The 20987-nt window shown below is 43.0% G+C and overlaps 1 long non-coding RNA gene across 1 annotated transcript in view; it reads left to right on the forward strand.

The window, feature by feature from the left end:
* LOC128328214 (uncharacterized) overlaps nt 1-20987 on the forward strand; it is a 55205-nt gene that overhangs the window by 23586 nt on the left and 10632 nt on the right. Inside the window, exon 2 of the long non-coding RNA XR_008309083.1 lies at nt 10792-10882. This is a non-coding gene — a long non-coding RNA (uncharacterized LOC128328214). The remainder of the gene's footprint in view (nt 1-10791; nt 10883-20987) is intronic.

A 20987-nucleotide genomic window follows, 5' to 3' on the forward strand; every position in this document is an offset into this window, starting at 1 on the left:
TGAATCTGCCCTGTTTTACATACAAAGCAAGGTTGTGTAATTTTAAGGGGAGGGGAAAACAGATGAGGGGAGCTGAAAGTTCCCCCTAGTTTTCCCTGAGGTCCATTGACCTAGGCACTGAACCTCCTAGTCCAGCTCACTTTTGGTATCCACACCCCAAGGTGGGAAACTATTTATTTTGGCGATGGACATCAAGAAGGTAAGGCCTGGAAAGTTTTAGCTTCTCTCAGTCAGATGCATCTTTTGATAAAATCAGACAACCCAACCACCATTTGATAGTAGGGATGTGCGAACCGGCTCGCTTCAAGCCAGGTTCATCGTTGAGCTGGCCCAGATCGAGCGGTCCGAGTTCAAACCGGACCAACCCCTGATTCTAAGAACTGGCTCGCGGACCGGTTTGGGTTTCCTTTTAAAGGGAAATCTGGCAAGGATTCCCCTTTACAAGTAAAGGGAATTCCCTAGTAATGTGGGGTGGGGAAGTGGTGGGGGAAAGGCTACATTTTACCTTTAATTAATTTTCAGTCACTGGGGGTGGTAGTGGAGGCGGCCATGGCAGTAACATCAGCGGCAACTTTGGCGGTGGCCCTTCCAACTCTCCTGCCAACCTCGGAGAAGCCACTGCCAGTCTGTGAAGACAATACTGAGCTAGATAGACCAATGGTCTGACTCAGTATACGGCAGCTTCCTATGTTCCATTTACGTCTCCACACAAATTGTGTGGTGATGAAAATACTCTAATGGCCTCTGCACATGCAGAGGCCTGAATCGGGCCGCAGTTAGCCTGGGCTGTCATTTGAGAGGCCGGGGGTTGGAGGAGCCTCCACCATCCCCACCCCCCAGTGACTGAAAGGTTAAATGTATCCTTTCACCCGCCCCCGCCCCTGCCCTGCACTGTATTCACTTTACTTCTAAAAGGGAATCCTCACTGGATTCCCATTTCCAAGTATACCTCTCAAGACAGCCTGTGAACTGGTTCAGCCCAGTTCAATGGTCAAATCAGACCAGACCCGGTTTGGCCAAGCCTGAGCCTAAACTGGATCGGTTTGAATCCGGTCTGGATTCAAACCAGCTCACACATCCCTATTTGATAGATAAATAGGTCTGACACAAGGACACCAAATCTTGTCTAGTCTGGCCCTCATTCTAAAGGGAGAAGGATTCAGAAAATAAGCAGACAGACAGAGGGTCAAGAAAGCTGGAAGTAAAGAGCAAGAAGGTGGCAAGCTAGACAGGCAAAGCCAAAGTAGATCCTTATTGCCCTGGCAAAAGATCCAGGCCAAAAGTTAGAAATATTATATTCAAGTCTGATCAAGGAGAATCAGTGGGTTGCCTGGGAGGCAGAGACAATTTGGAGCCTGAAGAGACTAGTATTGCACTCCCCTCTGAAGCTGATGGGCTTTTGTCATAAGAAGAACGATTCAGACTTCAGATTCTTGGTACAAGTCCAGATTGATCAAAATAAGACATAAATCTATGGAATGTATACTTTATATGTAAAAGAGAGGCAAGTGGATTTTACAATTAAGTTGGAAATATAATTACAAGAGGAATTGGGAACACTTAGCTTGTTGGAACTGGTTATATTGTCAGGTATGGAATGAAGGGAATGGATTGTTGGTTTTCAGCCTCTGGGAAAGCAAAGTACTCAGAGGTGCAAAATTGTACTTGACAAAATAGAATGGGCTATAAATATAATTTTTTTTAAAAAAATCAAAGATGAAATACTATTTAAAAAAACCTTACAGTGAAGAACAGGTGTGTTGCCAGCCAGATCAAACCAGTATAGGACATACCCTGCCTGGAGCTCCACTAATCATTGTCAATGCCAGTGGAACCCTGTTGTGTCTAGTTCCATTATCCCATTCAGGTGGATACCGATCTCTACCTCCCCTACTTCATAGGGCACACCCTAGGACAGACATGGATTTACAATATTTTTTAATGGATGTGTGCACAGCAGCATGCAGTAGTCCTCTTCTAATAGCAATTAAAAAAACTGAGTTAACCCTCTGGAAAACCCCAGTGCATAAAAACTTAGATTGGTGAATAAAAAGAAAACTACAAATTATTTGTGGTCTATCTCTGGTTACTGTCCATCTGTAGAAGTCCATCTACTGTCTGTAGAAGTGCCTGAGGAAATGATACAGGGCAACCACTCACATTGGCCTCTGCTAGAAAAGTGAATCTGCTTTCTTCACGTTCTTTTGCATGGCAACCTGGAAAGACCATATTATGCCTGTTTTGAAACAGTTGCACTGGCTGCTGATATGTTTACGGGCAAAATACAAAGTGCTGGTTATTACCTTTAAAGCCCTGAATGGCTTAGGTTCAAGTTATCTTAGAGAGCATCTTCTTCTGCACAATTCCCGCCACACGTTAAGATCTTCTGAGGAGGTCCATCTTCAGTTACCATAAATACATCTGGTGGCGACTCAGAGGTGTGCCATCTCTGTAGCTGCTCCTGGGTGGTGGATTGTACTCCCAGCAAAAATCTACAACCTGAGTTCATTATTGGCCTTCAGGAGAGCCCTTAAAATCTATCTGTTTGGCCTGGCCTTCAAGGGTTTTTAAACTGTTTTTAAAATGTAAAGATTTGGCCTGGTTTTCCAGGGTTTTAAAAACTGTTTTAAATGTTTTAATATTGGTTTTATGTTGTTTTAATAGTTTTCAATTTTAAGAGTTAATTGATTTTAGTTTTATTTTAATGTAAAAACCACCCTGAGCCATTTTTGGAAGGGTGGTATAGAAATCAAATGAATGAATGAAGGTCTGTCACACTCTGAAAACTTCTGAGCTTGACACATAAAGAGCTATGTCTAACACTTCTAAGTGCAGGGTAGTACACACAATCAATCTCTTGGGATTCTAAGAAATCTCCTTCCTGATTGTCTCAACCAGTTGACCAAGACTTCAATGGATCTTCTCCATCTCAGCCTCATGCTTACCCCACCCCCCACTCTCTTGCTCTCTCCAAGAGAAACTCAAATATTGCCTTAAAGCTCATCTCCAAGCTATACCCATTTCCTGTTCCACCTTTACTCTCTTACTCATGCATAGACCTTCACTCCTGAGCAAGCTATACTCCTTACTGGTATAGGGCAGTTCTACCTCACGATGACAGGATCACGCCTCACTCCTTTGAGCTTGGCTGCTGAGAAAATACAGCCACCTTCCACTAGGGATGTGCAATCTGGCTTGAGGTTGAGCCGATTCACCATCGAACTGGGCCAGTTCAATGACTCACCCTCAGGCCAAACCAGGCCTGGTTCAGTTTGGCTTGACCTTGAGTTGAACTCCCTGGGCCGGCTTGGAGGTTCAAAATTTTTTATTTAACAAAACTTACCATCTGGTCCAGTGGCCTCCAGAGGGGTGCTGCTGCAGCTGCATGAAGGTCTCCAATGGTCCCCCCCCCCCGATCTTTTTAGGGCTGGTTTAGCTAGTTTGTGAGCATTTTTTGCCCTCTTCCTGCTCGTGGCAGCCATTTTGAAGGCTGTAACACGTGCACACTGGCCATTTGCATGCCCATGGCTCAACTCGAAGTGCACGGAACTGGTCAATTAAAACTGAACCGGGCTTCCCAGTTCCGAGCACACCCTTTCCTTCCACCTCCCAGCTCCACAGCTGAGCTTCTGCATCATCTTGACTCGAGAGTTGATCCCTTGTCTCCTTCGTCATCTTCCCCCAGAATAGATCCCATTCCTGTTTTCACTGTCTAAGTGAAGTGGGGACACTTCCTAATGGCATAAAAAGAAAACAGAGGCTAAAAAGAGCAAATTGCAAGTACACAAATAATATTTGCATAAATTATAGTCTAGAGTTGGGTGTTTCCCAGTGAGTCAAATTAGATGATGATGATGAGGAGGAGGAGTTTATTAGTCAAATAGGCTCTCCTCTCAAGGAGGAGAGCTGGTCTTGTGATAGCAAGCAAGTATTGTCCCCTTTTCTAAGCAGGGCTGACTTGGTATAAGGCAGTTCCCTATCTTTCTATGTTCCTATTTAAAGCTCCTTTTTCTGACACGCCCCTGGTGCATTTGGGCTTACCCACAATTCATAGAACCATAAAAATGCCTTTTCCAGAGTGTTTGCTTAGCTCTGTCTGATTTTAAGGCAAAATGATATGGTGTAATAAATCAACATCATGAGTTACCTTTTTCAAGGTTTCCCAGTGATATTTACAGTTACGCACCCAGTTCCAGACTGAGCTGGGATGAGTTTGCCTATTGCTAAATGGCTATTACAGGCTTGATTTTGAAAATATGCATGGTAGGGCTGAGTTTGCTCTTACATGGCAGGTGCATCATGCAGCAATTTCCAGATGAGTTTTTGTTGGTAATGAAAGCAGCCATGGGATCCTTGCAACCTTGGAGAAGCTGCTGCCAGTCTGTGAAGACAATACTGAGCTAGATAGACCAATGGTCTGACTCAGTATATGGCAGCTTCCTATGTTCCTATCTTGCAAGTTTGAGTGGAGCAATGGCTAAGCAAGGAGTTGCTGCTTATCCCTTTTCCCTCCTGTTCCTGCCATTGATCTAGAAGGCATTTGCATATGTCTGTTTTCAAAATAACATAACCCCCCTGGGAAAACCCTTATAGAGGTTGATCCTGTGAAGTATATGTAAATCTCTCTGGGCTAAAACATATGAAGAGGCTTGATAACTTAGCTGGATATTAGGCTGATCTACATAAACAGCAGGTCATGTGAGGAAACTCTTCCTGGACTCTACCACTGCAGTTCTTGTGGGTGGGCGGGCCAGTGATTTATATCCTTCTATAGTTAAAAAGACAGTCCCTGCTTATAGAAAACAAGCAGAAGGACTTAAAAACAAACATGAGAGAATATTCAGTCATTATTTTTCCTCCAGCTGCAATGCAAAGTGGGGCAATCCAGGAAGAGGCCTACTAAGCTGGATCCTGTTTGTGCATGTGAACCCTAGGAATGGAGCTATCAGTCTTACAAATCAAGGTTATGCTACTTTTGGCTGGGACATCCTGTACCATCTTTTCCACAGGCTATAGAATCTCAAATTTGCTTTGTATAGGAAGGGGTAATTTTCACTCACTGTGCATATCACATAACCCTAATTATCCATCTCTTTATATTAATGATGAAATAATACAATCTTCTATTTTCTCTAATTAACTTTATTAGGAAGGCATTTTTATGTGTCTATTTTTAAAAAATGAAATTCCATTAAAAGTCAGCATATCAGATCGTATTAATTCTATTACATTACAACATGAAACATTTCAATGGAGAAAGAGGAAGGGAAAAAAAGAACTGAATCAAACCCAAATGCCAGGCTTTGATAATATTGATTTTAAAAAAGCTAGTGCACTCACTTTTCCGTCTGTCATTTTTAAAACAGTCAGTGTAAAACTTTCTTAAGGTGAAGGGTTCTTATCCTTCTCCATAAATGGAGATCAACGTATTTTATGCTGCTTTCAGAGCATTTTGTCTATTTCTCTTACTTTTAGCTTATTTTCCTTAAGGAAAGTAAGCTTATGAGATCACCTAGCAGTGTGTGTCCATGTTTGTGCATCCCTGTCTATCAACTTCGCAATACTTGGGACCAATATCAGGGATGTCGGTAGGGGAGAGGGGAGCCCATGTTCTCCCCTCTCTCCAGCAGCCCCTCAGAGTGAAAGAGATAATGAAGAAAATAGGGAGGGTAGAGCTGGGGGGCCTTCAGGAGCTGGGGGCCCCGGGTTCTTTGAACCCATCTGCTCAATTATAGCTACACCCCTGACCAATATGAACCAAACTGGGTACAGTTGCAGGGACACATAGGGACACCTCAACAGTGTAGTTTGTGATGATGTCATTCACACTCATTTGAAGGTGAATATTGATGTAAAGATTGTTTAAGACTGAAGTGGACTAACTTGCGAAGATGGTAATGGTCAATTAAAATTTTAGTGAAAGGAAAGCTGGCTGATTAGTTCTTACCAGAATAACTTGTTCCTTAAGAGTACAATGGAGTGTTGAGGCCTCCAACAACTCCACTTATTCAGTACATACCTACAGATTGGTTTGAAGAAAATGATAAACATTATTGTAAGAATAGTCTACAAAACCACACCTTTATGATTTATTTTATTTTTAATTTTTGTAACACATATTTTGACTAGCCCCGCCCCCAAATGGTGAACAATCAGAAATAAAAAAGAAATAAAAATAACTATTAACTTGAAAATCAGAAAATAAGAACAAAAAAAAAAAAGGGAAAAATATAAAGCCCCTGAACAAAGCAATTACTTGGTGCACAAACTCTATCCAGAATGATAAATAGGGAGCTCTTCTAGGTTTATCACCCATGGGGCTTCTGTTGAATTTCTGCCTAAACATGGAGTTTTCCACCAACGTACAGTAGGCCAAGAGGGAAAGAACTGGGATGATCTCTTGAGGGAATTCCAGAGCATGGATGCCACGAATGTGAAGATCCTGTCCCACATCCACATCCACTGTATTTCAGATGGTGACAGAACATGAAACTGAGCCTCTCCAACAGATCTCAACAGTCCTTTTACACTCAGTGGACAGTATCCTCCATTTTGGATACCTTGGCTTCTGACCCTGAGCAAATCTGAGTGAAGCTGTTGCATAGGCACACATTTGGTGACAGGAGGGGAGCAGCTTATATTGGGATCATGCAGGAAAACCATACAAAGTAAGGTGGTGTAGCAGCCCAGAGAGGCTAAGTACTCACCCTGAATTATTAACAGTTGCAAAACCAAATTAAAATGGAGCAAACAGGTGGATCTTAGACAAAGGGATCATCCATAAGGACTTGAGCAACCACACCCCAAAATGCAATTGAGGGAAGGACCAAGGCAGTTAATTAAATTTGGCACACTAGAGCACTTTCATCTGGACTTCCATCTGAAGAGCGGCCACCCCACCCATGCCTGTCCCCCAGATACTGCACTAGAAGTGTCCTAATTATTTCTTTTGTTCCTCCAATTGTCCCACCTTTGCAGCCCCTGCTAGGAAACTTCAGAATGAAAAACCAATATAGGCTTTGCTCTTTGTTTAGGTGTGAGTCTTTTGACATGGGCGCATGGTGGCACTGACTCCCTTTTACCACCTAAAAGACTGCCCCGCCAAGCACCTACCTGTGTGCTCGTGCTGCCTTCCCCCTTGAGTTGAATCACTGCACTGAAGAGTCTCTTTTTAAGCTAGAACACTGGACTGCAGAGTTCAGAATTGTGGAGCTGATTAATATCCTCAGGTGATCTTTAAGTGGGCATCTTGTGAGGAGACCTGTACAAGACTACTGGACATCATTGGAAGATAAAAATTTTAGGGCCATTCGCTGTGTGAACTTGCTATAGGCTAAATTCCTACACCTGATTGCTGGGAACTCACTGAAACATCAGATTTAATCACCAGGATCTTTTACCAAAACTGCTAGGGCTGGGCTTTCTTCATCTAGGCTTGTTGCAGGCTAATACCTGCACCTAGTACCCTACTGTATTTTGCTGACTGCCCCTCTGTTAGAACTCTTTGGACAGGACCCCTGAGACTCTCCTGATGAGATTCATCTCCATGACTTCACTCATGAGGCATTAGACTAAAGGACTGGCATAAGAGCTATTATTTACTCTTTCTCTCTCTTCTTCCCCCTTTCTACCACACTCCAGTGCTCACCAACTGCAAGATTCTCCAAGCCTCCATATACTCCCTTTCCCTTGGACATGCCTTCACTCACTGTGCTAGCAAGGTTGCCAAATACCATACTTTTACATTGTCCCTCCATAAGAGTAGCATACACGGCTTTGAGCAAGTGAGGTAACAAGGCTGTCTCCTGTGTTAACAACCGCAGCCTTCTCTGGGTCTTCCCCATAACATCTCATCCTCTCACCTCTATCCAGAATTAAAGCTCTTATCTCTCCTCTGTTTGGCCTATGGCTGCAATAAAAGTAAGCAAACAACAAACATCTCTCCTGGAGGCTTTACACACAGGGCTTCTACCCCGAATATACTTCAGAGGAGAGTGTGTGCAATGCATTCACACACCAGCCAAACTTACCCCAAAGTCCCTTCGAGATTCTTGGACTGGGCAAATCGGGCTTTGTGATGCAAATTCTAGCTTATCTCAACGTATTTCTGGATTTTTAAACTGCTGGTTTTAAGCTACTTTTTCTGAAAACACCAGAGCAACTAGGGAGAGGCACTGACGTAGAATTATTAGCATGATAAGAGGGATGTTCTCTCTAGAAATGCAGATATCGCTCTTAAGGAAGCTCTCTCTCACACACACACTCATTGGCTAGAAGGAAAACACAGAGCATGCCATGTGAACTTGTTTCAGAACAAAATCCGAGAGCAGAGGGGAGGGGCTGCTTCTCTCAATGCCACGAGTGTAGTTCAAAGTGGCTTCGCTCAACATTTACCCTGAAACATGAAGCCATGTGCGAATAACTCCCTGCTAGCTCAGGCCATATGAAGGCACTCCTTAAATTCTTTTCTCTGGCTTTCCAACTACTTCCTTATCCAACATAAACTACTAGCTCTTATATTTTATGCTCTCCATGTGCCTTGTTGTCTTTCAGCAGCTGTATCCGTGCTTCTTGATTGCTCCAACCTCATTCCTCCAAGTTGACTACCCTAAACTACCTGAAGCTTTCCTGCTCTTGAACATGTCTTCCCATTCTCCCTTGTCCCTTCTTTGCATGGGATTTCTTCCCTAAATTAGTGTGTGGTGCCACACTGTCTCATTCTTCAAATCCTTCCAAAACACTCACCTTTCTTTTCTGCAAGGCCTGCTTCCTTAACCCCTTAATTCCCAGCAGTAGCCAAGTTTAAGTATGTGTACCTGTATTTGTACACAGGTTTCCCTTACTGCCCTTGTCTCCCTCTTCCCTCCCCCACTGTCAATTCTATATTGTAAGCTCCTTTGCAAGCAGAGAACTTCCTTTAAAAAACACACACACTAAAACTCTGTAAATAACTTAGATCACACATCTTGACAAGAGTCTTCTCTAATGTGCACCTCTTCACTCACTGAAATATCTAGAAAAGAGTTGCTCAACATGCCATTGTTTACTGAAATTAGATTTCCCAAGTGTGGGGCAGGGCCTTCTTTGTTGTGGTACCTACTCTGTTATGGTATTCTGTATAATTTTCATTAGGAGATCAGATTGCTCCTCTCATTATATAGCTTTCACAAGCAAGTCTAAACTTTGATTTGCAAAAGCTGTTGCCAGACTATATTGAAGGTGCTAGAGTATTTTATGGCTGGTTTTTTTAGCTTTGCTTCTTGTTTTATTGGTTTATATCAGATATTGCCAGAAGGTAGACTGTGATCTACTCATGGACCATTGGCTAATTTCTGGTGGGCCACCTAGCACCAGTTGGTTGTTAGAATCTTGCAAAGAATGCTGGACTAAATGAGTTCCGGACAGTTCCAGCAAGCTACATCTTACATTCTTAAGCATGAGTACATAACATCTGTGCAGAAATGTGGGTGCTTTGACTAAATGTGAAATTGGCAAAATGGTGTGAAGACAAGGTTCCCAATCATAGTGATCTATCATTTATCTATAATGTTGATGAAACTGCCTTGGGGGAATTGGGTCAGCACCCCCAGTTTGGGCGAATGTGGGGAATTTAGCTCAAAAGAGGAGACAGTTAGAGGAACACCAAGGTGGTCTGCTGGAGTTTCTTGTTGCAGTCTGATGGGGTCAAGAGTGAGAGGCACAAGGGAACACTGGGATGTTTCACAGTGGGAATCCCAGGTGTAATCATACACGAGGAAGCACACTGGGTCATGGAATTAGGGATACTTATATCCCAAAATGTGCATTGAGGGCACTTGTCTTTTGTCCTGCTCTGGGGAGCCCAGACAACCTTTTTTTGCAATGCATTGTGTCTTAGTCCTTCCTGGATAGGAATATGTGTGAATCGCCTATGGCATTCAAGGCTGATTGTGAGGACAATTGGAGTGTGCAGGTGCATTCAAAGAATATCCTGTGCTGGGAAGAGCTTCCCAATAATTCTAACAGTTTCGATGGGCACCTCTTCAAAGTTACATCACCAACTCATCTCTATTGTAATGGTGTCTGTTGTCTTATCTTCCTTTGCTTCCTGGCCTGAGTGCTTCGTTAACAACAAGTGTTATCTCTTTTGCAAGAGGAAGAGGGGAGTTTAGATTTCATTCCAAGGCTGAAATGATCTCGAATGCCAGACACTTGCCGTAGCTAGTCCTGGAGTCTGCTTTGTCAGGCCTCCTCACAGAAAGAAGGAACGTGGATCTAATCCCCTTTCCAATTTGTGGGGTCTGTAGCCAAATCTAGGGGCGACTTGTCCCCATGTATAACATAGACCAGGAGCTCACATTGTGATGCAGCTCCTGAGCATAGCAAAAGTGCAGTCTCCAAGCCAGGAGATGCAGTTGCAACCAGGGAGGTTCTGGGAGTGGGCAGAATAAGCTCAGCTGGTAACAATAGGCACCTTGCAGAAGTGTCCTGGAACATATGTGCGGTGCCAGTTGAGCTGGCAGGTCTTCAGGGGACTCCTCTGAGTCAGAGGATGAAGGCGGAACTGTGTCCTCGAGTTGAGTGGAGTGGCTTTTTCGTGGGTTTTCTGGGGATCCTGGCAATGCAGGATCACTGGGAGTCTGGATCTTTGGGTTTTCTCACTCTGGCTTGCCTGAATTGTTTGCCTCATCCTTCAAGTTGAAGTGCTGAACCCCAGATTTGGGGTAATGACAAATAACTGAATGTACAGGATCATAGATTCATACAATTAGAGGGGAATTTGTAAATCATTTCATTTATTCCCCTGCTCAGTACAGGAAATCCAGAGCTTCAGCATCTCCAACAGATGGCTGTCCAGACTCTGCTTGAAGACCTCGTGATGAAGGGCCCATCACTCCCCTAGGTAATTGGTTCCATTGTCACACTGTTCTTACTGTTAAGATGTGTTTTCAGTGTTCACCTAAAATCTGCCCTCCTGTAACTTAAGCCCATTATTCAGTTCTGCCTTCTGGAGCAGCAGCGAACAAATCTTTGTCCTCTTCTCTGTGATAGCCCTTCTCATTTTTAAATAGTGCAGTTATGTCCCCCTTTACAGTCTTCTCTTCTCCAGGCTGAATGTACCCAGGTCTTTCAACCTTCCTCACAGGGCTCGTTTCCCAGACACCTGACCATCTCCGTTACACTCCTCTGGACCTGTTCCAACACATCCATCTTCAATTGCATTGGCTAGATCTGGACACAGTATTCCAGATGCGATCTGACTAGTGCAGAACAAAGTAACTATTACTTCTCATAACTTGTGAACTATGGTTCTATGAATGTAGCCTAAAATCACATTCACCTTTTTCTTCAGCTGTCTTGTGGGAGCAAGCATGACTTGTCCCCTTAGCTAAGCAGGGTCTGCCCTGGTTGCATATGAAAGGGAGACTAGAAGTGTGAGCACTGTAAGATATAATTCCCCTCAGGGGATGGAGCTTGAGAAGAGCCAGGAGATGCTCTGGGAAGAGCATCTAGGTCCCTCCCTGGCATCTTCAAGATAGGGCTGAGAGGGATTCCTGCCTGCAACCTTGGAGAAGCGGCTGCCAGTCTGTGAAGACAATACTGAGCAAGATGGACCTATGGTCTGACTCAGTATATGACAGCTTCCTATATTCCTGTGTTCCTATCTTGGACTCCTTTCATGACTGAAAAGTGGTATATAAATATTTGTCATATTTGTATTAGTTTATGTACTCATGGGCTTCTACATAGCACTTCCCTGAGTTTATTAAAATCATTTTTCCTGAATGTAAGTGTACATATTTGACTACACTCACCTTTTGCTTTTAATAAAATCCAGAATCCCAGCATTACATGGCCACTCTCCCGCAAGATCCCACACTGCAACTTAAACAACTCTTCCATATTATTTAGGATCAAGTACAGGAAGGTCAATCCCTTTGTTTCTTCCTCCAACTTCTTAAAGGGGAAGTTGTAAGCAAAACATGTCAGAAATTATATCACGATGTGATGCTTAGATCAGTTTCTAGATCAGTTAACACAGATGAAGTATGCCTTAACTGATAACAGACAATGAGGTGCTTCACATGAGCAGTGTGAAGTGCCAGAATGAGATTAGCGGGGAGAGCGGACTTGACCCACTTTCCCCCTCATGAGCTGGCAGCCCACCCTGGGCAGCTGGATCAGCCACCTACACAATTGCCAGCTCCATCACAGTTCAGGTGACAGGTCTGGGGGCCTCCTGGCCCCTGGAAGTCCCAGAATGCCCTGCACAAGTGCACGGGGCATTCTGGGGAGCCTCCCAATTCTGGGAGGGTTGTTGTAGCCTCCAGCTCAGGAGGCTATTCGTGAGTCACCGCAGTGCAGAGCTGTGCTGTGGTGGCAAACGATCAGAAAATCAGGGAACGCACGCTCTCCTAACCTCGTTTGGGGGGACATTTAAGCGGGCTGACCACCAGCAGCTGTGTGGCTCCCGTTGTAGCATTTAACCAGCTGAAACTGGGCTGAGCTCCCTTAGCCCAATTTCAACTGGTCATAGGAGTGGTCATGGACTGGTCAAGGAGCCAGTGTGGTGTAGTGGTTAGAGTGCTGGACTAGACCGGGGAGACCCGAGTTCAACTCCCCATTCAGCCATGATACTAGCCGGGTGACTCTGGGCCAGTCACTTCTCTCTCAGCCTAACCTACTTCACAGGGTTGTTGTGAGGAGAAACCCCAAGTATGTAGTACACCGTTCTGGGCTCCTTGGAGGACGAACGGGATATAAAATGTAAAATAATAATAATAATATTAATAATAGGAGTAGCCTCAATGACTATGCCTTCCCTTTTTGTAAATTCCAATGATAACGAAACAAACAAACAAGATTACAGAAGGCTGAAGGCAGCCCATTTCTGTTTTATATAATGAATCTTATTAGACAATATGTTGCCTTCTGTGCCTTATGGCTGGGAAAGTGTCTAAAATATTAAAAATAAATAAATAGGCATGTATGCTTAAGTGCTTTATAATTGGGATGTGCAGATAATCTTACTCCGTTTTACATTATCTTTATATAATGTCTTTAAAAAGGCAATATTCACTTTCAAAGCAAAATGGAAGTGATGGAGATGCAAAGGAAATTAAAGCATTTGTTGATTGTTGGTAGCCTCAGTTATCTATTCCAGAAACTGAAAAATAAGGTCCATTTTCAGAATAATCTCCTGCTTCAGTCATCCCTCCCTGTTGTATTCTATCTAGCAATCTTTTATGTTGTGTTTTTGAGAAGTCTGTCCCAATGGGGGAAAACTTTTGAGAAGTTTGTAAGGTGGGGTGGGGTGGTGGTGGTCAGAAAAGAAAAGAGAGGGAAAGGAGAAAATGGAGTTGTTTCTGAATAAACCTTTAGTTAAATCTACACAAGAGTTATTTGTGTCTATAAGGGAAGCAGCTATAAAACACTCTCTCCCCCACACACTCTACTATGTATGGAATTCCCACCTGCTGGCCCCCATCTAAATATGCACAGAGAACCGAATGGACCCTCTGCTTAGTTTTATACTTATTTCTTAATCCACTTGCATTTCTGGTTCTTAGCAAATGCCTCCATTTCATTAATTCTGTCAGATTCTAGATTTCCTGTAACGTTTCAGTTTCTGCTCAAATGCCCAATATCGTCCACCCTCCACTTCTTTTTACTTTAGCCAGAGTTAAAATACTTGTAACCAGTTTTGATTCCTCCTTGGCAACTAACCACCTTTCCTAACAAAAAATGTGTATGTTTCTTCATAAGTGTGATGGAGCCCATTTGCCTGCTGCTGGGGTTCCATGTCAATTCCAAGGCAATAATTGATATGCTGTAATGTTTTCTTTGTCATTGCTGAACAGCAGGGACTTGAGTTTTTAATGATTTTCTGTCATCACCTGAAAGTGATAAGGCCTATGAGCAGTAATAGCAGAATAAAGGATTCTCTGATACCCCACTGAGGAGATATCATGTTCTGTTGTTTTCCCCAGCACATTCCACAGATGTGACTCTAGGGTGCACACAACCTAAACATTTTGGGCTTAGGCTAAGAACCTTGCATTTCTTATGGAGCGATTTCACAGCATGGGTGACATACCACAAGCAAACGTTGGAGCTCTGTGGATAATTGGCAGCAGTAAAAACCTTTGCCTTGCCAGAGACAGAGAAATTCTTATTTGACTGTTCAGGAAGAAAAAGCATAGCAGTTTTTATTCAGCTGTTTTACAAAAGAAAGGTCTGAATGCGCATAGCTAAAGAAATATAGGTTGTGTCAGGAGGTGGAAATATCACAGAACACCCAGCGGAATGACTTGTAGTACATACCTAATTGGCTTAAATTGCTTATTTGGGTTTTCCGTAAGCTGTAAATGTAGGCCATATAACTTGTCTAGCCACAGCTGTTTTCTTTATTCAACACTTTATCACCCGGGAAGGAGGTATAGCACCTTAAATTATACACAGAAGACTGAGAAATTTCTAGAGCCTTGTGGCGATTTCCCTCCTCCATGCTTAGCACATCACTCTGTGTGAGAAAGGGAAGGGAGTGCAGTGGACACATTCGTTCTTCTGACTCTGTACCTTCTTTCCATGCTCCGGGGTGAGTGCTAACAGCTCCAGAATGAGAGAGAAATTGGCACATACTACATTTGGGGCGAGTCTGTAGAAGAATGCTTCCTAGACTTCTTAAACTCTTCAGATAGGGCAGAAAAAACATTTACATTCTCACGTGCAAGCTGTTGGAAGTGAAGGACTATGCGCTGTCTCTTGTCTCAAGCACAGTGGAGGACAGACTAGTGAGTCAGAGGGCTAGAGGGTCAAGACATTGGTCATCCCTTTTCTACTGCTCTGACACTATCCCATTGGAATGTAGATTGCTATTCTTAGGGACACTTCCTTCCTTCTAGCCACTTCCTTCCTCTTCCCTTCTCTTCCTGTTCCTTCCACCTTGCAACATGCAAGCTCCTCTCCCTGCACCATGTGTGCAGAGATGCAGAATCCATCTGCATCCAGCTAGCTTGCTAGATTAGAGATCCTAACTCCTCACCTTCCTATCAAGAATGGAGTTCTCTAATAAATATCATTTATATTGATTTGAAACTATGAACCGGCTCCAAGTTACTTTGCTCTCAGCATACATGCATGCCTACTAAATTCTGCTGTGTTGTGCCTCTGTGCACTCTGCTATAATGAAAAAGGGTTTCTCTTACCAGAGAGAATTCCCAGCACAAGCTGACCCTTGACCGCATTTGTGTTTTTCGCCTATATGTGTGCAAGCGGTGCTCCCCTTTCAGACCTGCTGGCTAACATGCAGTAGGGGCAAGGACAGCAGGGCATGACAACATCAAGGGTGGGGCACAGTCCTGCTACCCTGTCCACATTGCACCATGGAACAAATAACTGAAGAGAGCACAAGAGGAGCCAAAGAGCTCACCCCCCTGCTATCAAAATTTTGATGTAAACCACCCTGTGCCATTCTAGGATGAGCGGTATATAAGTGAGATGAATGAATGAACTAATTTTGGTTCAGCAGCCACTCTTACAGAGGTGCACCTAGGTAATTTTGGAGCCTGAACCTAAAGGCCTTTGAAGCTTCCCCGCCCCCCGCTGCAAGATAAGCACCATTTTTTAACACCTAGGTTCTTGAGGGCACAAACCACACCACCCAGGGCAGACTAAAGAGGATTTGGGAGCCCCCAGGGTATGTGGAGGCCCTAGACTTCAGCCCCAAAGTCCAGGGGTAAAAGCGCCTCTGCTTACAAATCACAGCTTGAAGAATTAGGTAGTTAACTCCAAATGTTCAGTTTCTTTTATAAAGAAACTTTCAGAAACTGTCACATACACCTAGACTTTTCAGAGCACAATTGAACATACTAAATAGTTCAAAAGTATCTTGCACCACACATTTAGAAGCCAAGTGCAATTATATCTTGACAGGTGAGAATAATTCAGTTGGGTAATTTAATTAATTAATTAATGTATGGACTCCATGACTGGCTGATTCTATCAGGACCATTTTGTCATAGAAGCAGAAATGATTCTAGGGTCGTGTAGGGCTAAACCCTCTCTTCCATAAGGAGATGCCCAGCAAGCTGTTGGAACTCTCCGTATGCAAATAAATATGCACGCTTTTCTTCTACTAACTGGTGTTCAGCTTTCTGCATATAATAAGGGAAAGGGAAAGGGCTGGGAGAATTAAATGATATCTTATCCTCTCTATGACATACAGTACTTTTTGTGTGGATTGTAATCATGTTATCTCTTGCAGAAGACTGGTAATGAACATGTTGCTTTCATACTGTAACCCTAGCACATTCTTTCAGAGCACAGAACATGGCCTGCGTTTCATTACTGCTTAATTCCAGGATAAATGTTGCCGTCACTCTCTTATAGAGTTATGAACAGAGCCTTTATTTACTTGGAGAGCACAATTTTCTCACATTTGACAGACCATTGCTCATGCTTTTCATTGTCATGGTGTTAGTGAAATGTAGCGTAAGCTTTAAATTTTCAACCAGTGTCCAATCAATAAGAAGATCCTACCATCCGAATAATGCCATGATATTTGACCAAAATCTATTCAACTGGTTCATTCCTTGCAACTTACAAATGCCATCACCCTCAAAATGAACACGGCATTGTGCTATGACATGTTTTTCCCCCACTACCCCCACCTTGATTCAATGCTTCTAATGAATATATTTCAAAATGAGGTAGCCGATTAAATAAATTTTATGTGCCATATCAAAACAGTCATATTAACATTATTTGTGACAGCAAAGTTCTGAGTAAATTACAGCGAACTTACATATGCAGTACATTTAGCAAGGATAGGGGTTTTCAAAGAGCATGAATCTTGGGAGATGTCAACATGCCACAGGAATGATATGTAGACTTTCTTCTCCATACGTCCATGACAGGAACAAAACGTGTGCCTTGGCATGGTTTTCAAATGCATCAAATTAGTATCCAAACCAGAATTTATTGCTAACGCAATAGCTTAGAAAAGCAGGCCCCGTAAACTGTAATAAAAGGCTCCTATATCTCCAGATCCCTAGATGCCCAATATGACAAGATTATGATTATGCATTCTCCTCTCCCTAGCTATTTTTCCTTCGGCCATATTGTTTAATTTGCAAGCTGGCTTGAGTAATGAAATTTCTGCCTCCTGCAAGATGTTTCCATTAATAGCATAGCAGTGGTACCCAAGAAGAAAACTGGCCTATATCTTGCTGGGCATATAATACATCCTATAGCAGCAACATGGTGGGAATATTGGAACACCTGCAACATGTCTCAGCTTGCCTTATAGAGCTCATGAAGGATTTCATGAGGACAAGGTGGACAGACCCAAGCATGCACTCACATGCTAATATCTGGGATATTATAATTACACGGGCACATGAGTACCTGCAAAGTTAAGGTGAGTAGTTGACACCTTAAATTTACTCAAGGATGTCCAACTGAAATTAAAATAACAGATTTTAATTTCAACGGGACTTTGAGTAAATTTAGTCAGGCTGTCAGACAGTGTGTTTCTCGGGCATTCTACAATTATAGAACAACTTGTTCTAGTAAGAACTAATCTGCTTACTTGCCTTTAAATGACTTTCCTGGCAAGCAAAGAGGTTGCTGGTTCAAATCCCAGAATATGTTTCCCAGAATATGTGAAACACCTATATCGGGCACAAGTGATATAGGAAGGTGCTGAAAGGCATCCTCTCACACTGCGTGGGAGGAGCCAATGGTAACCCCCTCCTGTATTCTACCAAAGAAAACCACATGGCTTTCTGATCACCAGGAGTCGGCTTGAGGGCACAACTTTACTTTACAACTGGAATAAATTTTGTCCAAACTGATTATGCAGTTCACAGCATTCATGTGTGGGCTATCTTGAACTGGGGTGGATGACATCATCACAAACTATGCATTTTCCTATGCATAGTAGGAACTATGTGTCCCTACAACTGTACCAAATTTGGTCCAAAATGGTTCCCACTTGCACTTGAAATATCTGCGTGTCTGCCATCTTGAATTAGGGTAGTTAGCATCATTATAAACTATGTCCTTGAGCCATCCCTATGTGTCCCTACACCTGTAGCAAATTTGGTACAAATCAGTAAGATGGATCACAAGTTAGCTCAATTGCACCTCAAATGTGCACATGTCTACCATCTTGAATTGGAGTGGATGACACCATCACAAACCATGCTGTTGAGGTGTCCCTGTGTGTCACTCACTACAACTGGACCAAATTTGGTTCAAATCCTTAGGCAGTCCACAAGTTAGTCCTCTTGCACATCAGATGTTCACTTGTCTGCCATCCTGGATCGGGCTGGATTACATCATCACCAACTAGCCATTGAGGTGCCCATATCTGTCTCTACAGCTGTAGCAAATTTGGTTCAAATCAGTTAGGCGGTTCACACGTTAGCTCACTTGTACTTCAAAGGTTTACATGTCTGCCATCTTGAATCAAGGTACATGACATCATCACAAACTACACGGTTGAGGCATCCCTGTGTATCCCTAACAACTGTACCCAATTTGGTTTATATCGGTCCAGGCATTGTGAAGCTGATGCAGGGAGCAAACACACGTATGGGCACACGCACACACGGAATGCCAGGTGATATCATAAGCCTACTGGAAAGTAGGCTAAAAAAAAAATCTATTCATCATAACATCAAGACAATTTAACTGCCAGAAAGATTTTAAATTATGTTGGCAGGATGTTGGTTTTTTAAAATAAAAAGCAGTTATCCATAGGACATTTGTCATGGAATATCTACCTTGTAAGTGGTATAATCTGACCAAATTTCAGAAAATTCCAATGAAGGGTAACATAGTAGTTATAAATGTTTGCTATGAACCCTGTGTCTCATGCTGTCTGTAACTCCTCCTCCTGCCTCACATAGTTTGAATTTTTGCTTTTGGCAGTTTAGATAATATCAAAAATTCAAGGCTATTGCAAGAGTGTGGCTTTAGCTAGTTGGTGAAAATCTGCTAGTTATTCCTGAAGTTATGAGATTTCAAAATTCCTCCTTTAAACCAGTTAGTTAATCAAGGCTACACATTGGAAATGATGTCTGTTTGGGGGATTGAGTTCCCCTGGTGGAATCAAATTCCGAAACAGAAATGGACCCTGATGACTTTCATGAATCCCCATCATTCCTTGCTCCAAGTCACTTATTGTATGTATGTATGCATGTATTTATTACATTTATATCCCACTTTTTCCTCCAAGAAGCTCAGAGCAGTGTACATGGTTATTTTTATCCTCACAACAACCCTGTGAGGTAGGTTAGGCTGAGCAATACATGACTGGCCCAGAGTCACGCACTGAGTTTTATACACAAGAACTTGAGTACACAACATTCAAGAATCACCCGAAGGGACCAAAGTGACAATAACCATGAGCAGGGGGCTACCATCAGAAAGAGCTATCATCACTTTGCAGTTTAGCGTCTTCCAAGTAAGGGCAAAACTACATGTTCCCAAATCTGTGCATGCCAAGATAATGTGAACGCAGGAGTGGAAACAATTCCCCCTATCTGCAGATTCCCCCCATGCTGTTTTCTCCCTAGGCAAACTTACTTGCAGATTCGGACTCTGGCTAGTACTAAAATCATCTTAGCCTGGGGTATTAGCAAGTAAGAATTGCTGGTTAGGAAGGGTTACTCATCACATGGCCACCTGTCAATTAGCATTTCATTGACACCCTGAGTTAGCATTGTGAGAGAAACACAAAGTTGACTACCCCATGTTTGCTTGTAATGTTGAATCTACTCTAACACTACCCTACAAAAGGAATCTATGGATCTTAGTATTACAAAACATGTTAAACATCACCAGTGGTGAATTAATGGAGAGGCAGAGTAGGCATTTGCCTACGGTGGCAAAATTTGAAGAGCAGCATTTTGCCCTTCCACAAATTTTGCCACCCCTCTCCATTGGCAGTGGCAGCTGCAGCAAGGGTGGTGTAGGTGAGGAGAATTCCCCCGTTTACCTTATTTTTAAAAAAAGGCAAACCGTTTTTGTTTAAAGGTAAAAAGGAGGCAAAAGTCTTTTTGCCTATGGATGGCAAAAAGCTTAATCCACCCCTGAATATCACTGGCAAAATATAAAACCCTTAATGTATAGCCTGGGTCTTCCTTGTACAACATCTCTCTTTGCTTAGCTTATTGTTTGTGTTGCCTGCATCAGTCCTGGATATGAAGCTGGACAATTCTCCAGCTGTGTCAGTAAATCTAGTTTGGAATCCTTGCCTCCTGCTCCTTGTTGTGCTGGACATACCTACTGCTGGCTTTTGACTCCAACCTGCCACTCTTGCTGCAAGGATTGGGTGGGCCTCAGTGACCAGACAAGAGAAGCTGGAGTCATGGAGTGGGCTACTCAGATATGGCTTGAGGTCTGCCTCTTTCTGAGCCTTTGTGTGTAGAGAAACTTCTGGCTGGCTGCTGCAGCTATTGGCTCTGATGTGTGCTATAGCCAGCCAGCAAACTCCATTCCAGCCCCTCTCCACAGATCCTCTGTATTCACTAAACCTGAATGGAGCTTACTATTGAAATAGTTCCCTTGAGCCTCTACATCTGGAACATGTAGCAGAACAAAACAACTTCTGCATTTACCACTTTTGCATTCTCTTCAATCGGCTCCGTCGTGTAGTATGGTCCTTTCTGAATGTAACAACTGTACATGTGGTATACTATGCTGCTTTATGGCATGCATTATGTGTGTTGAACAACTCAATGCTCTCGGGTGAAGCACCATGCAGCAAGGGTTCCCACAAGAACCCTGGTCCTCTTCCACATTGTGAAGCTAGGACATCATTTGGTGAGTCAGAGCCAGTCAGTTGCTTCAGGGATGGATCCAGGACAGGATCCAGCTGGTTATGCATCTGATGAAGTGCTTACTGACTATCAGGACCAGTGGCAGAGAATACAGGTGAAACTCGGAAAATTAGAATATCGTGCAAAAGTCCATTGATTTCAGTAATGCAAATTAAA

This window comes from Hemicordylus capensis, chromosome 5 (genome assembly GCF_027244095.1).
Source record: "Hemicordylus capensis ecotype Gifberg chromosome 5, rHemCap1.1.pri, whole genome shotgun sequence".
Lineage (NCBI taxonomy): Eukaryota > Metazoa > Chordata > Lepidosauria > Squamata > Cordylidae > Hemicordylus > Hemicordylus capensis.